The sequence below is a fragment of the Synchiropus splendidus genome, chromosome 2 (assembly GCF_027744825.2).
Source record: "Synchiropus splendidus isolate RoL2022-P1 chromosome 2, RoL_Sspl_1.0, whole genome shotgun sequence".
In the NCBI taxonomy this organism is placed as follows: Eukaryota; Metazoa; Chordata; class Actinopteri; order Syngnathiformes; family Callionymidae; genus Synchiropus; species Synchiropus splendidus.
In genome coordinates, this window is record NC_071335.1 from 36081257 (window position 1) to 36098029 (window position 16773).

At 40.1% G+C, this 16773-nt stretch overlaps 1 protein-coding gene across 6 annotated transcripts in view; it reads left to right on the forward strand.

Annotated features, from left to right (window-relative positions):
- Positions 1 to 16773, forward strand: part of LOC128755062 (adhesion G protein-coupled receptor L3-like) — a 136053-nt gene that overhangs the window by 6315 nt on the left and 112965 nt on the right. For all 6 annotated transcript variants that reach the window (XM_053858268.1, XM_053858270.1, XM_053858272.1 and 3 more), the window contains exon 2: positions 4905 to 4985. The gene's annotated coding sequence lies outside the window, so the exon portion shown is untranslated. The remainder of the gene's footprint in view (positions 1 to 4904; positions 4986 to 16773) is intronic.

The following is a 16773-nucleotide window of genomic DNA, read 5'->3' on the forward strand; positions in this document are numbered from 1 at the left end:
TGGGGGTGCTTGGGAATGAGTCATGCACTTCAGTGATGCAACACTGCGACTCATATTTGAATTATGGGGCAATGAACAATGAGGTCATTTCGAAGCTAGCGGCATAAATCTCTCAGTGTGATGTTGTGTCTGTTGTAAAACGCCATTTCTTGTCAATGAGGGGAGCAGCGTTTGGAAAGTATATCATTGTTTAAGAGTCAGTGCTGCTCACAGAGGCTCTTGCAGTTGACGTCTCCTCTCGAGACAATAGAGAGGAAATTCGGCTCCAAATCACATTTTCTTGCAAATGTCCCCTGAAATGCTTTCTCACCCTATTGTTTAATCCTTGAAACATTTTCCACCTCCATCTTTTCGTGTGAGGATATCCCATCCCATGTCCTCTGATATTTTCCACATCATTTTCCCCCTTCAGTGAATTGCGGACAATCAACGTCTGCTGTAATACAATCATCCCCGGGCCCCTCTTAAATTTCCTGCTTACTGGGCTTTTACTTCAACTGCATTACATCTAAAACCCTTTTGCTCTGCATCTGCTTCCTTTCAGCATAAAAGATCAAGCTACAATCTCTCGCATTACCGCTCTGGTGACAGCGAGTTAAAACACTGATCATGCTGGCAGCTGCTGTGATTAATTCGCAAATATTGTTTGTATATATTGTAAGTTTGTGAGGCGACGCTGTGCTATTGAGCAGAGACTATGTTGGTGATGTGGTGTCATCAGCATAGGTGGGCAATAGATATAGAGGCTGATAAAGAAGTACAGATCATTTGTTTCCCTCAGTTCACGGCGTTAATAAATTACCTGTTAAAAACAGTTTGACAATAACATAAGATCAAAGAGGCCCTTCTCTACATCACCGAGAGTTTGAAATGATGTTGGACCCCAAGGGAGCTCTGTAAATTTCTTGCAATAAAATACTCAAATGTCAAGTTTACCCTGGAGAAAATAGCTTTCTGGGCTCTGGATATTGTCACGATTTAGAAGTCTACTCTGTGCTTGGAGCTGTCATGATACAAAAATTGTAAACTCAATATCAATATGAAGAAAGATATTCAATAATTGATAAAATATGCAAGTATAAAAACAAACAAACAATCCCTTCGCATATTTATTTACAGGAAAAACAGTATGCCCGTTTTTATTCTGTTTCACGTTTCATAAATAACTCTAATATAAGTTCTGGAATCTTGATCTTCTTTCATTGTTTTGCTGGTAGCGTTGTTCTTCAGCCTGCATCTTTAGTGGAAGAAAAGCCACATTAGCGAGCTGAACTCTACCAGCTGTGGCTGATAGCTGCTAACAAAACAACAAAGGTTCTTCAAGGCTGTCATGTTTTGATCTCAGATGGTAATGTGTGATCGGCAGGCTTGTGATCAGGTGTGTAGCAGTTGATGATGTGCAGTAGTGGTAGCCTTTGGCAGTTACGGTATGTAAAGGTTCATAAAATGTCAATGACAGGAATTGATCTATTCGCATAACAGACATTGAGGAGAGGGTGAGAAAATAAGTGCAAATTTGATTTGGCCTTTATTCGTTCCATAGTGGGGAAATTCAATGTGTCACAGCAGCTATTGACAACAAAGAGCAAAGACATTAAAGATACGCAACAAACATCAAAGATGTCCACAAAGCATCAGCATAAAAAAATGAATTCACAAGGTAACAAGCTATCAAACAATGCAAGACGTATAATTAAATTCCCCCCAATATATAAACAAATAAAATTAAATCTAAGTAGTTATCAGTAAATAGATAGATAGATAATAGTAAATTATATAAAAATGCATAGATAAAGCATCAATAGATAAGATGAAAAGATAAAATAAAAGCCTTTCAGTATCCTTACATATTTTTGTTGAATACATGTTTAACCGAAGGTAATGTGTACTGAATATGTGCACTGAATATACTGAAAATATGTATAGAATGTTTCAGCAACCTTTGCACATAGGAAGTAAAATGACTGCTCTAGCTTGAAGATAAATTAAACATTTGAAGGGTGTCAATGAACTTGAAGAAACTGTTAAGTATATCATTATAAAGCTTATAAAGCCCTAATGATGAACAAGTTAAACTACTCGTAGTGAAGAAAGCATGTGTTTGTTATTCCTGTATTAGGGAATAACATTGCTTAAAAGAGCATTAAATGGCTCAACGGCTTGTTGTGGCATAAGATATCTCTGTTTTATGTATTGCTTTCGTGTGGCCGAGCGCTGAAGAGCATGACCCAGACTTGTAGAGCAGCAGTCACCCCATTATCTTCTTACATCGTTCACAATTGGCAGTACTTGATTGGAAGGCCGTGTGTTTTGCGAGCGTCAGACAGAGACAGATGAGCTCCGCTGGAGCCCACTGACCTGCAGTAATACTCCCATGTTTGTTATCAAGCCGCTGGAGAATTCATAGGCATGTTTGGCGTCGGTCCTCACCAACATTTTCCCCTCCGCCTTATTGTCAGCCGTGCAGATGATATATGTTTAATAGTGGACGTGGCATCAATCACACAGATCAAGAGAGGGATGGTCTGTTTTTCAGACCCAGGGAGGGCTGTGGGGAGAGTCGCCTAGATGCATTCTATTTTGTATTTAAAAGCCAGAGAAATTACCATAACCCATATTTCACGGTTCAGCAAAATGGTGGTATTGCACTCATTTTCTTTGTGTGATCTCATAGTCTGCGCCTGAAAAAGTTATTTACAGTTCAGTGACTCACAATTAGGAGAATAGCAGACCATCTTTTATGTGTCTGCTGTCTTCTTACCGACCGATTTGTATCGGACACCCCGATAGCCTTTTATCCTGGGGCGCTAGACACTGCTGCTTCACTGAGACTAGCTGTTTACTACGTATTAATATGAGGGATTATCACTGCATTTAAGATTTCATCCTGAGACACTAGTTTTTAAAAATGGCCTTTCACTTTGGAATATTTTTATTGTTTTGCCCAAATTTCAAATTTACTATCAGTGCATTTGATAGAGTGAGTGGCCGCTTGAGTTAAGTGTTACCAAAAATAGTAAAAAACAGAGGCCTACCGGGCCTAATGGACAAAAGGTAAATGAAACAACTGATGTTTTTTGTCATATTTTATTTGGTCACAAAACTTACATGCTCTTCCTGTAGTGTCAGTTAATAATGCACAAAAAAATGCCTCCATCAACACCAATCATTTTATGTGGTCTATCTTTTGTTGCCATTTTTGCCTCTCGATTTTAGGACACTTGTATTTTGCTGAGTGGATACCCTGAAACTCAATGTATTTACCGTTATCGTTCTTTTACTCTTTAATTAACTGCAATTCATTCCAAACAATGTATATATTTAAGGGGCCTATACTACTATATTTATCTATACTTCATTCCCTTTGAATCTTGCCTTCTCTGAAGGAGCTTTGCATGGAAGAAAATCCATGTATATTCAGTATTCCTTCCTTCCTGACTGGCGTTTGGGTTGTAATTTGGGGTGCCTCAACATGTGTGTAAAATGTGAATGAAAGTAAAAGTAAAATCACCATACCACATATTCCATGCTCCTATATTCACTCGGTTGATGCACAACAATCCGTCTGTTCAAGCTCCGTATTTACCCCAAAGTCTGTACGTTTGTGGGGCGCTGGTTCTTGCATTTGTGTAGCTCTTCAGCGTCATGAACCTTTACTCGCTGTGATGAGTGTGATCACCATATCAGAATAACTGTAGTGAAAGAATCGCTGTTAGCGCTCGCGGGGGTCAGTGGTGATTTAGTGCTGTACCGTAATTGCGTTCCTGTTCTCTGCTCACAAGCTGAGCCCTGCCTCTGACTTCTGGCAAACAAGGAGGTGCGGCAGGTGAGGGATGATACATTGTAGATACAAAAAGGATTCGAGCGAACTGAAGAATTTGTCAAGAGAAACGTACTTCTGTGCTGCACTGGGATGCAATATCATTTCAAAAGGCCCTGAAAATAGCATGAGGGAATGTATAATGGACAAGAGTGCTGGCGCAGTTTGACTGGGAAAGCTGGACTTTGTGAATAGCCTCAACATTTGAACATGAACTTGGTGATATGGTCACCGGTGGAAGGTGTACTGTAGCAGTGTTCATCGGATCACAGTCAATATTGTCTATATAGGAGGCAAACAAAACCGAATGCTGTGTCCCAAGCTGAAAGCTACCACACACTGTTCTGGGTCATTCCAGGCCAGGCGGGCATGAGAGTCCAGAAAACAAGATGAATGATCAAGAACTCGCAGCAGATGGGTGACTTCAGTGGAAGCACAGAGCGAGGGAGCAAAAGAGCGAGAGAGTAAATGGCTTATAACAATAGGAAGGAACTTAAATGCATTTGTAATGGGAGGAATCAAGAGAAAAAATTGACAATAAGTCACTTGATTGGTACTTCAGCTGACTGCAAAACAGGAATTTAGAGGTGCCGAACTAGTCAGACAGGCATGGACAACAGACCAGACTGGAGCCATCAGAAGCACAGAGAACTGTGTGTCTTTTGTTTCAGTGTCATTAGGAAATCTGTTTGAAGGTTGTTGCATTACATGTCCTTTGTTCAGGAGCATTTTCTTCTTGCATTTGGATGTGAAATGTGACTCATTTATAATGACATGAAAGTCATGAACATTTGCAACACTTTCAGACACAAACCCACACTCGCACACAGCTAGTGCAGAGTCGTTGTGTTGTGTGAACAGACGGGTTGCTGTGTGTAACTATACAGTATAATGGCTTTTGACACAATGTAGAGGGTGCTGCCATTCACACTCTACCTACATTCACTAAATAGAATGGTTATCTTCGGCTTTTGTGTAAGATGACCTAGACTCTGATTCAGTGAGCTCCAGTAACCACGAACCCCTCCCTTTATTCCCATCCCCCCTCCCTCCCCCTCCGCTTCCATCTCTCTGCACTCAACAGGACAAGGGATGTCCAGTTTCCTCTGAGATGTGATTCCTTGGGGGTTTAAATCATCTGGAAAAAAAGAAGAAACGCAAACAGGTACGGAAGTGTGAGTGTGTTGTGCGGTGCTTACAATGACTGAGCAAAAAAACTGCTACACTGGAGCGTCTTTAGGTCAAAGATGGACGAACATTTAATATTTTTCATTTTGTCACAATGCTTATTTATGTCTAGTTTCTTCCTTAACTTTCCTTCTCTATGGTTCTTAACACATTGCTTGATGGTAACTTGGCTATATAAGCTAGTAAGAAACTACAATTGTAACAATCTAAATAAAAGACTATAAGAAAGAGGATGTATGTCATTAAATCTGCTTATATTTAGGTAGGTACTCAGCCATACCTCCGCCATGTCACGGCAAATCTCGATAAGAACAACATACTGGGGAATGAATAAAAGTGTAAATGAATCAAGAGCTATACTGGCTCTTGGGAAAATGCAAAATTCCCGTCTGCTTGACTCACTACCGTGAGGGTGGGGGTCAAGGGTCGCTATGCCACACTCGGGGACTGCTATGCGTTGTACCGGAGTCTCATTCACGTAATGTTTTGAAGCTATTTCAGATGAACATTAACAGCACATTTGTTTTATTTCAATCATTTGAGGGCGAGTTGTGTTTAATTGGGTCAATTTTAGATGACATGAGATTAGCTATTTTATGATCATACTAGCCATGTTAGGATGCTGGTGGACAAATTGTCCCACAAATTATTGCTGATAAACAATATTTTGAGACCATACCAACCATGACTGTGTACACCTTAGGGCCACACAGCGGCCTAGTGATCCCTGACCACCTTTCTGCATGGAGTTTGCATGTTCTCAGCGTGTGTGCGTGGGTTTTCTCCGGGTTCTCCGGTTTCCTCCCACAGTCGAAAGACATGCTCACCAGGTTAATTGGACACAGTGTGCATCTGTGTGTGAATGGTGTGTCTGACCCCTGCGATGGACTGGCGACCTGTCCAGGGTGTACTCATGCTTCTTGCCCAGTGACTGCTGGGATAGGCACCAGCACTCCCCGCACCTCTGAACAGGATGAAGCGGTGGTAAAATGACGATGTTCACCTTATGAAAGAATATTATTTCTCATCAGTATTTTCCCATTGTATTTCAAATGTCTTCATATTTTATCCTTAATTCGTATTGCATTTCATTTCGGTATCTTACATAAAATAAATAAATGAATAATACAGTACAATGCAGTACAATCACAGTCCTAGCTGACAAGACTTACACGGACTCAGACGGCTGTGGTGGTTGTAGTTCGGGTGAGCATGCATGTTGGATGTGTTACAGTTTTTGTTGTCACCACGAGCTGCCTCGTCTACATTGTTGTGCTCACCTCGCACATTAGGTTTGAAGCCAAACTATTCCCACGCCGGGGCTTTGGCATTTGGCTTTGCAATCATGTTTTCTTCTCCCTTTATTTCCACTAAGATAAAGTATCTTGTGTTGCTCCTCGCGGCTGTCGCTAACTTGCTAAACTGAGTTTGTGCTCGCTGGATGACTTGCTCTGAGGTGATTAACAAGAGGGTTCACTCTGTTTATTCTGCTGTGGCACAAATGCAACCGGAGAGGTGTCTAATATCGTGGACTGAGTGAACCCTCCTGTCAGCGAGTGAAGATGGACTAGTACCTTGAAACTTGACACGAATATTACACTCAACAACGTTTAAAAATAAACCCTCATAGCATTTTATTCATACATAAGCTTCTCACCGGTGGACAAAAAAAGCGTTTTTTTTCCCCATGAGCCGTGGGTTAGACCAATTTAATTAGTGGTGCTAATGTTGTCTTTTTTTCACCTAGCTGGCAAGCGACATCGAAAATTAATGAACAAATCATTTCATTTTGCTTGCACTCTTCGAGAGTTGAACTAGGTCCCAAATTGGATTTCTGTAACAACATAAGTAAGCCTCCTCCATTTGCATCATGTTTTCAATTAAATAAGGTCATGCCAGTTATTAAAACAAGCGAGAAGTCATTTTTCAAGGAACATTCTGAAGGAAAGGAATTCATTTGATTATGATCAGATGTGTTTCCCAGTGATTTTTACGTCACATTAATATGATTTGTCATTATTAAACTATTTTCTTGCTTGTTTACGGCCATTATGGTGTCCTTGAGAGAGACCTTTTGGTTGCCACTCCATGGTAAAATATGGTCAGCCTCACTGAGATGGTAATCGGTGCTTTATAATGAACAATAGTCAATATGCTGCATGTGAAGAAGACCTTTTTTTTTTAAAGGTAATATATGTTCCCTTATCCAAACTGTTTGTGCTACAACTCCTCAAACAAAAACCTCAACACATTTCACTTCAGTCGCATTCAAAGTTTATATCCTTCATCGTTCATTTACTCACAAGCACCTGGAGCTTTGTTTTGGTAGATGCTTCGGCGTTGATTCTGCTTTTTAGAGACCTAATGTGACTCATCTTTGTCCCAGGAGACCTCCGGGATCCATCTGTGCTTGAAAGTGCTCTAATTGGCAAAACAAATGTGTTTTCTTAAAGTGATAATCCAATCATATAGTGAGGCTGTTCGCCGCTGTGAGAGGACAGAAGAAAGTCAGAAGATGCACTAATTGAAAAGATGGATCGTGTAAACATGGAAACAAGAATCTTAAATAGATCATATCACAACGGAAATTGAATGCCGCAGAACTGTTTTTAGAAAGCAATTCTGCTCCAAATATATACAAAGAGAGGTCTAAAAGAATGGAACAAATTAATGTCTGTGTTTCTCACAACATGTTTTGGCTTTGAAATGTTTGTGTGAAGCCAACTAAAATGATAGGTGCTTTTCTCTTCACTGTATGTAGGTTATATTTGCAGGTTGTCTGTCAAAATGGTGTCTTAACATGAATTTAAAAAGCAATGATAAAGAAAAGAAACAGATTTTTTCCCTGAAAAGTGCAGGAAGACAGTTTGATGAGGATGTGTGGTCGTTCACATTTCCTCTCTTCATGAGTTGCCCTGGGGTGTGTAAAACATAGCATTAAAGAGCGAGAATATTGAATTAATTTCAATCAGGATGCTGTTCCCTGAAGACATCAGCCTGAGCACAACAACAAGATCTTTAACTGCCCACGAAACCACTCACTGCAACTTATTTACAGTGAGTTTACAGGCTGAGTCTGGCTTGTAAAATGTCAAATTTATGAGCTTCCTTTTAATTCGAAATATTGTCTCCTCCAGTCCGGCTGATGAATTGCAGTTTTTGAATTTATCAATTTTGACTGAATGTTGCCCTTTGGTTTTGGTTTGAACGCTTTGTAAACACGAAGGACATCTTTTCACTTTTATGTCATGAAAATATTTTGTAATACCAGTTTGATTAATTAAGATGTGTTTATTGAACACCAAGGTTATCTCACTCCAAAGATTTGACGGGAAGACTCATTTTGGAAATTAAAATGATATTAGGCACGTGTAGCTGGAGTGTAAAATGGTTGCTCTCTGTTGACTTTCATTCCTTTTTTGAAGGAAGGTAATTTATTTTTCTGAAGGCCACATAGTGTGTTTTGGCTCATCAAAACAGGCCCATGGCGTTACCAGTTTTAGATGAAATCATACTTGTAAGGATGGGGTGATATAGCAGCTGTGATATAAAAATTTCTTTATTGTAAAATCATGAATTTGACTTTATATATTGCTTTTTAGGCTTAAATCCTAGTATGTGGTTTGTTAAACAGTCCTAAAAAAATGATCAAAAAAGAATTGACTTCAAAATGGGCACGGTGTGACCATGTGGTTGTGTTGTGCTGTGCAAAAAAAAAAAAAAAAAAAATCATAAATCTGGGCTCCAGTGTCAGAGTCTCAGACACAGGCCTGGAAGTTAACCATTTGGAACAAACCATCAAATGCTCAGTGGCGGGGCTATCAGCGATATTTGTGAATATAAGTTTTGCGAAATTGAGCAGTGTTGGAAACAAATCAAGAACATGTATGCGAAAGTACTTTTGATTTTGCGCGTCTTTGTAATTTGTTTTGCCTTTTTTTTCACACCCATACAGTTCAACTCGATGTCATCATTATCACTTCCAGTATTCGGTTTAGATAAAGGCTGTGGTTTGATAGCTGCAATATTTGATTTGTATTTTTCTACAACTTTCAACTTCATGTCAAAAGAAAAGAACACATCATTACGCCTCCACCCCCTCTCACCCATCAAAACTTGCATTGTGCATTGTCCAAAAATGTGACCTTTTTGTTGCGTGTTGGAGCTTTTGTCTGGACACAATAGGCCCCATATTGTAAACCCTTCAACTCAACGCCGCTGAACTCCAGCTGTAGAACGGCTCCCGCCAGTCAAGGGTACAAGTTGAACGATCACCTGTGGTTTTCATGCATGTGTGTATGCGCCTAAGATAACAGCCTTTTGTGTGGGAACAGCAGATGGGCCATTGTGCTCCTGTACTGACACACACATCTGCCATACACAAGGAAGGACACACATAAGGTGAAGGGGAAAGCCGGTTGAAAATTCTATCTATTTATCTGTCTATAAAGCAAACACTTTCTGTACTTTTCAGGTTTTGTCATCAGTCATGTATTGACGCACAATGACAAGCAGGCTCGGAGGAAATAAATTGAAAGGTCATAGTTTAGAAGTACAGGACTCCAGCCGCTGTGAGAACCCTGACAGTTTAAATCCCTCAACAACGACCAGCGAGGCTGTGACCTCCGAGCACTTAACCTTTAACTGTTCCAGTGGAGCAGCTCGGTGGCCAATAGTGGCAGCCTGGGTGAGTGTGTTCCCAGGTGTGACTGTGTGAATGTGATCCGACTTCCTTCCATTGAGAAGTGGCGCCCCTCCCCCTCGCGGGATCACCACTTGTCAGCGATCCTGCGCTGCAGAGGCTAACGTTAATTGAACCTGCTATATTTCTTTCACTTTGTGTTTATTGTGGGACGTATTCCTCTTTGTGCTGTATCAAAGAGCATGACCTCGGCCACACACGCGTCTTTCCTCCCTGCCAAGGGGACAGAGCGACGCTTAGCAACACACTCATGGAAGTTCAAGTGTGCACACATGAATGCACTCTGAACTGATTGCAGAGGGACCAACTCCCTCACGCACATCCTTGACAACACAAAACCACTACAGGGATCAAGATGCTCTTTGTCAACAAGCTCAAAGATCTATTTGTGTCTTGTGTATTCTTTTGAGAATAAAGCATTTATTTGGATGAAGACTCATTGGAAAACATAATGACTCTTGTGAGGGTGAATCAGAAAACCACTCGCTGTTTCCGCCCTACTTTTGCTGAGAGCCATTTCAAGCTGATTTTCTGAAATGTAAAATCTATGAAAAGGCTGGATCGCACATACAACACATACCACTCTGCCGTCTTAGATGCCACAAATGTGAGCGCAGCTTGATGACAGCTTCTCTGCTGCTCCCAAAATCTTCACCAATCGTATGATAATTTAAAAAGGACTGTGTATCATATCCTTGTCTCTAAAGCTACTAGCTAGCCCGTCTTCACTCACTGACAGGAGGGTTCACTCTGCCCACGATGTCAGACACCACTTCGGCTGCATGTGTGCCACAGCAGAATGAACATGGGAATGAGTGACATTTCTCATTGGTCACCTCACAGCTAGTTGTCAAGCGAGCATTAGCACAGTTTAGCATGTTAGCGAGCTCCACAGGGACAAAAACACCAGATTCTGTATCTTTGTGGAAGTAAAGCTAGAAGAAAACATGATCATCATCCGGTGTGGGAACATTTTGTCTTCAAACTTCATGGTCGAGGTGAGCACAACAACATGTAGGAGCCGGCTTCATGTGGTGACAACAAAAACCAGGAGGCTCAACTGAACCACAAACACCGGAACACTTTTATGAAGTTAAAGTTTTGTCATCTGAGACCATGAATGCATTTTGTATTGATTATTATTATTATTGTTATTGTTATTGTTACTACTACTACTAATAATAATTTCAGATATTTTCGATCTCAAAACATTACATTTTAAAGGCTGTACTCACATACATTTTTTGTACATTATCATTACATTGATGATTAAATTGGTCTCAAAATAATGTTGACAATATCATCGTTGATCTGAAATCATTTGTGGGACAATTTATTGATCAGCAAAATGTGTTGTCATGACAGAGCTACTTTCACCGTGCTTCCTCTTAACCTCCTCCATCATCTCCGAACTACTTTGGCAGTTGACTGGTCACCAACTATCTTAACAATTAGTCGACTCATGCCGTGTACAAGTTGATAGACATGGTTTGATTGTAGTGTTATAATAATTCTAAAAGAAAAATAATACAGATATGTGTAATTCATTGTTGTAAGAACTTAGCCTGTTCAGTCCAAGAGCCGCCACCGTTACGCTTCTGTTGCTCTGACTTTCGCATGCACACATAGGAAGTGATGACGTCAGGACTAGTTGACAAACAAAGCTGCTCACGACTTATTTCATAGGTGGTTATCGTCAACTTTGTTGACTACTCGTTGCTGCCAAACTGACATCTTAAATTAAGACTTAACATTTTGCATCAAGAGTGTAATGCATAGTCTGCCTGGAGTGTCGGTCGAGCACAACCTTGAATATCAACCTTCAGCTATGATAACAACAATCCAACAATCAATGAAATTCCAGACACTTAATAGCCATTTCCCATCATCCATCATATTAGAGCTTCACGCATAAATTACGCTGCCGCCATACTCCCAGAGCTGAGACAGGCACCTCCTTCAGCTCCAGGTTTTGCTCCGGTGTTATTTCCCAGCAGGCCGATAAACCATCAGGTAAAACTCCACTAGTATTTAAGTTTGAGTCAATTCCATGTGGGTTTACTGCATCATGCATATTCCCACATCTGCCATCCATCAGGTCGTGAACAATATTTTTCACTTATCGTCTTAAATGAAACATAGTTAGGATTGAAGTGACTTCTTTGAGTCTCGCCATCAGTCACAGGAGAAAGCTTGTGCAGTGCCAGAGGTCTTTCTTACCGCTTGAGCCATGCAGTCTGGCGGAGAGTAAACTGGAATAATGTGCTGAGATAGAATGGGCTGATGATGAACAGCTGTAATCACAGATGTTTTCCCTCTTTGTGTCTGTTTACCAGAGTGATTATCCCAATCGCACACTGTCGTGATTTGCTCTCCATTTTAGAAGCCTCGGTGTACTTTCCAACGAAAACACGACTTGTTCAAGTATTACAGGGACTCTAAACATTCCATGCTGGAAATGCTAGCATGGAAAATTCACCGCCACAACAGATGGTTCTATCAGAACACGTTTAAGCCCTCTGCATAATTCAACAATTAATTATTAAATATGAAAAATATAAATCTACTCATTTGGTCCAATCTACATGCTGATGGGAGAATATGAATCTGAATGTTCTCCTGTTGGATCAAAGATGATTAAGTTCCTTTGGCTCTTCTCCATGCCACCATCACGAACACATTATACAAATGGAATGCAAATTGGCAAACCGGCTGCAACAATACACAAGGTTTTTTTTTTTTTTTTTTTAAGCTCAGGGGCAGTTTGGTGTGTCCTCAGAGTTTGATCTTCTGTCTGAGAGTTTATTAAGCTTTTTCCTATTTGAACTTTTAATAAAACCCTTTTCTTTGTCTGCGGATTATATTGGTTTTTTTTGGAAACAGGTCAGATCTTTGTTCGCTGTTTAAATCGAGGTGGAACATGTTCTGCTTTCTTGGTACAAAGCTTAGTCATCAAACTTATTAAAAATACATTCTATTAGAGCTCTGCTTTTTTTTAAACATTGTACAAAGTATTTTGAAACATTGTTCTCCAAATCTGACAAGTCTGAAACAATGACGTCTGTAACACATTTAGAGGATTTGGCCAAGATGATATATTCATTCATTTTCTTCATTTCAATTCTAAATTATTAGTTATTTTTATGTATTTTTTTTTCCTTCTAAAAATAGATTCTTTTGACACATTTTAACAGTATGTTTTATGGATTTTGAAAAAACACCTTGTAATACAGTGTCTTCATATGTTTTATCCATTGTTATGTTACCAAAGAATTCACCACATGAAATAAGATTCATGATCTGATCTATGTTGCGAGTCTTTAAATTAGTATTTAAAATGAAACAATGTATAGTAAAATGTATAGTAAGATGATCGGTGGCAAGGCGGACTCAATGTGTGTAGTCCATAGCAGACTTTTTTATCTTGTGTGGATTCCCTGACAGATAAAATATCACCTAAAATTTGGAAAATCTTTCACGTGTCCCCCTTTACCTGCCTAATTTGCATCATGTTATGCTATTTTTAAGTCTCTACAGTGAGTCAGTCAACCCTCCTGGACAATGACAATTCATTCACTTGTTTTGTTCAACTTATCCATGGTTTTCCAGGGTTGAGGCATTGGCATTGAAGTCTGTGAAGGATACAATGGACGGAAGTGGTGGGACGCCAAGCAGAGCTCCAGTCAAATGATGAGCTCATACAGTTTGTATTTTTGGAGGGATATTGAACAAAACCGGCACTGATGTTTTATGGTCACACATTTCCATTGTCAGAGAGTGTGTAAAGAAATTTATGCTTTCGAACATGCTTTGATATGGTCAACCCCGTGTCATCTTTTCACACGTGTGCCGCCAAACAAAGAGGGGAATAAACATGAAATCCATTCCAGAATGCAGACACATGTTGTGGTCTTTTGAATCACCGCATTCTTCATGCATTGGCCTTGTTGATTGGAATACATCAGCACTCCAGGGATATGAGACTGCAATAGGATCCAGACCTCTCCGTGGTGTGATTTGAATATGAAATGATGAAATTATTGATTTTGGTTATTTGGGTCTCCCGCCCCGAGGTGATATTGTTGCGGTGCAATCAGCGTCGTTGACATTTAGCACTGTGTTTACCCTTGCTGTCGCCATTGATTGCCTCAGAATCGTTGCGCATACATCCTGCTGGAGCTCATTGTATCATGCGCTTTTTGCCAGTCTGGAATCGTGATGGATGCAGCTTATCAAAAATGCAACAGTTGTGGTCCGGCTTGTGAAAATAAGCACATTGCTTGCAATCATGGAACAGTGGCGCGATAGAGGTCTGCGTTCCAAAGACCTTGAAAAGTCATTACTGTGGTAGGGGATGCAAATAGATGCCGGACAACATTTCAATAGCCCCTGCAAATGTGTTCGATTAGAAAGGAATGATATTTATAGGCTTTCATATGAAGGTAATGGCAATTTGAATTGAATTCCGATGACAAGCCTACGCTTTTACCTGCGAGCTTTTACACAATAGCGCTACATATTTATTCGCATTCAAGCTGCATTTCTGAGTTCTGAAGCCAACCATTCCTGCTGCAGCTAAGCCTGTTGTCCTGATAACGTTTCTCTTTTCTGGTATGTCTAGCAGCACGTTTTTGCCAGACAAATATCCCTATATCACAGTGGACATCTGTCAGGAGGCATTTAATGCACGTCACTGCTAAAAGCATCTCAGCTGTCAGAAAGAATCAAAGGGATTGCGTGATTGTGATTTTTCTCTGTTATCTGTGGCAGAAAAAAAAAATATGGAAAGAGAAGTGGATGAAGAATTTTGATCTTATTAGGTTTCATCGTTCTCTCAAGCTATTGACAGCCTTCGGTTCGGAGACATTTGATTTGAGATTTTAGTCCATTAGTTTCTTCCCTTGCATGGTTTAATAATGAATCAACCAAGCCCACGTAAAGTCCTTTTCAATAAATATTTCAGCCACATTATATCTGCTCCTGTTATCTCTGCTTTGAGTAAATGAAGACGCTCCAAGGCAAACCTGCCTCTTAGTCAAAAACAGATCGATGATTAAACTCCATGAACTGTAAGTGAGGGATTCCTGCTGCTATATATCACAAAGAACTTTCCAAATACTATTCACCATCTTGACGCTGTTATGATGAAATTCAATAAAAAATGTAATTTATGTCACATCACAGCAACAGTTGTTGATGTTATCAGAAATATGCCCCACTTTTGTCGGTGGACAAGAAGCTCTCTCTCACACGGCCGCAATTTGACCCCAAAATAATATTGACAGAGTTTGTGACAACCTTAACTTGCACTGTTTTAATCCAGTGAAAGTGCAAGTTTGCTTTAATTCTAATAAGCTGCTATTTAAAATAACAACTGTTAAACAAGGCATTTACATTAATAAGACCACAAATCTCCATTGATATTTTTGGGGGGGAAGTTTCCGGATTTTTTTAAATGATTTTTTAAATTTTATTTTGAGTACAGCCAGTTGATCACTCTTATCTCTGAAGGTCATGGTACCAACATGACTTGATCTGGATTTGGTGCTATTCAAAAATATTCAGTGTAAAGTTCAGCTGACTTTTCTTTTTTAATGCTCTTGTGAGCTGCGTAAAATGGCTTCTTGGGAAGCTTCAGGATTTTAACAGAAAGGACGCCACAGCATCTGTTCCTTGTAGTTTCTGAAGTTGACAAACAGTAAACTTAATAAACTTATAGTTTTGACATGTGACGTCAACTAATGAAGTAGATACCGTGTGCTCCTCGAAAAATCAGGTGTGTTACGGAAGTGCACCCACTTGTTTGCTCTGTGGCTCAGTTCGCGTCAGCTGCCGGTCGGCAAATATGTGTGTAATAAGCCACGCTATATCTTCTCCAATAAACCCAGAAAAACAGACGGTTGATGTGAATTTAAGCGTCTTTCTGTTTGGCTGATAAACGTCTCCTGAAACGATGTTGGACTATAATAGTTTATCTGCAGTGATCATAATGGAGATGTTTTGTTTCCAACTGCGTGGCCAGATAAACCTGATGTAATTGAAATAAACATGAAAACACATTCTCTGACTTAGATGTGAAATCTGTGCAGCACATTTTTAAGTGTTTACATGAAACACATTTCCTTTAGTTCAATAAAAGATAATGGAACTAAATGCATTTCTTTGTGTCTCATTATTACTGGTCACAGTGAGATATCAAGAAATGTGAAAACATTTTGATAATCAAATCGCTCTCACTAAATGGTAATTGAATCGTGAGGTGCCTGAAGATTCCCACCCCATAGTGTCCCACAGCCAGACTCTGATGATAGCAAATGATGAATTGGAAGCATAAGGTTGTGTTTTTACGTCCAACTCTGGCGCTGAAAAGTATATTTGAACATGAAAGCTGCCGTCTCCTTGCAGAGCTAAAGCCTTTGAAGAGGGTTTAAATCTAGGCCACGAGTGTCATATGCAGCCAGTTTGTCTGACTCTTCTTTTCGGGTGCATCACTGCTGAGGTAGCGCTTCTTTGTACTGTACTAGACAACTTTGTCCTGCTCACTCCTCCCCTCACAAACGCAATTAGACAGAGAAAACTTTGCCTCTCCCTGTGTGTTGCTTTAAGGCACAGATTTGATGAATCCAATGTGACAGTACTGGGTTTAGAGCTCCGTGACTGAGGAATACAGAGATGGCGATGAGGGAGTGTTTGGCCATGTAGACAGATTCATCAAAGAAAGAAAAATGTTGGCTGTGGCAGTGAAATCCACATCACTGTATCTCTATTTAATGTAATTGATAGCAGCAGAGGTAGTTTTGTAACTCATCAGCTCCTCCCGTTTGGGATGGTGAGCCGTGCTTCCGAGCCAGTGCGTGCCCCGATGACGATCGCTGTGTTGCTCCGTCGCCATTTTGCTCGGTTGCAGATGTTTTTCTGTGTTTTTAAAACACGATAAAGGAATCAAACCTCAAGAGTGAATTGCCCCTTGCTCAAAAGGGAGTGACTGGAGTGAGACAAACATTCATTCACATTTCAAATGCAAACCAGCTAGTCGGGTGACATTTTTAGGTAGTACTTGAAA